The following is a 1,714-nucleotide window of genomic DNA, read 5'->3' as shown; positions in this document are numbered from 1 at the left end:
CACAAACACACACACACACACACACACACACACGCACACTCACACAACACGCACTAAACACCAAAACAAACACACATATTCACACATTCACTCACATATGTTCACAAAGATACATGATATGCAGAGTGTGTGAGAAGGAGAAAAAACGAGAAGGGGAAGAGGGAACGAGAAAGAAGGAGAGAAGGAGCGGGAGGAGGGAGACGGAAGAGGTACTGTATTAGAAACGAGGATATACAATGAAACGGAGTTAATTTTATACCAATCTCTTCTTACCTTGATAACGTTAGTGTTCAAGTGAAGGCAGGGACGAAGTTTGAAGTGATCGGCGTACCTGTTCAAATACGATTTCATCCCCTGCAGGAAATCATTTAGTATTTGAGCTTGACAGTATGATTATATGAATATAACAAGTATGGTGCAATTAGAGAGAACAAGCAGTCAAGCGGATGAAAATCTACATTTTTGTGAGGAAATCAGGTACATTGTTATTTATTCTTAATGTTTTAAACTGACGCTGCCAAATGAAGATGATTTCACTTTCCTTTTTGTCACTGTTTAAATCTTTAAAATATCTCAATATTTGGCAAAGTAAAGCATATTTTAGGTTATAAACTGTGGATCAGAAAGCTGAGAGACAGACATTAAAAAGATCGTAGTTATTTTTCTTTACAGTTTGGGGAAGTGCTTGTTTAGTAAAAGTTTTACAGCGCTTGCAATTCCGTAATGCCATATTATGAGCGCGCGGGACACAAGCTGGTTGTATTCTCGTTACTTCACAGCACTTTTGATTTTACTTTGCATGTAAGAAAGGTTGAAGTATTGTTTTAGTAAGGTTTTACAGCGCTCGCAGCTGCATAATGGTTAAAGTATACAACAATAAAAAACAACAACAACAACAGCAACAAATAGCAAAAATTCCAGTTAAAAAGAACCCAGCAGTTTACATCTTTTGTTGGTTGAACCCGTTAAAGCGTTCTGAAGTTCCGAGGCTTGCAAAGCCAGGTAAAAAATAGTCTATTTCAAAAGGTTCAAATACACCCGACACAAGCACACTGCAGCATAAGCTCCCCATAGCCAATCATCTGGGAAAGCATAGGGGTAATCATTCTTACTGAAGAAGCACAGGTAGCCGGACCATCGACCTTTTGGAAAATAAATCTTGGATCTCATTTTGGGCGCAGCTGAGACCCAATGCTGCCAGTTCTTCGATCCCCCTCCTAAAAAATATTCATCTCAAAAAGTTTCCCAACCTATTTTGTGACAAACTACTACCTTTAAGTGTCTGAGACAGGGCGTATAGAGGCGAAGAGTTATATTGTTATAGTTTTGTTGTGATCCTTTCGTAGTCTATGTAAGGACAAAAAGATAACGTAAGTGTTTTATGGTTAGCAAATGTAGATAAATATGGTATAAATTCCAGCTGGCCACATACCGAAAATGGCCAGTGCAGACAAAAACAGCATCAAATATTTCTGTTTTGACATTCTCAGCTTTTTCCTTTGCAGAAGGAGAGAAAGGCGCAGAGGTGACTTCCCATTGACCAGTGGCAGCATGGTCACTTGTGCGCCTTATCTGGGAAAAAATGTCAGAGAGAGGAAAAAAACCCACTGAAAGTTGCGAGATTAAAATTCTTTTGAAACTGTCGTTAAATTGTGTGCCCTATCTATCTATCTATCTATCTATCTATCTATCTATCTATCTATCTATCTATCTA

The sequence above is a fragment of the Aplysia californica genome, unplaced genomic scaffold (genome assembly GCF_000002075.1).
Source record: "Aplysia californica isolate F4 #8 unplaced genomic scaffold, AplCal3.0 scaffold00010, whole genome shotgun sequence".
Lineage (NCBI taxonomy): Eukaryota > Metazoa > Mollusca > Gastropoda > Aplysiida > Aplysiidae > Aplysia > Aplysia californica.
Note: the sequence above shows the minus strand (reverse complement) of the source record.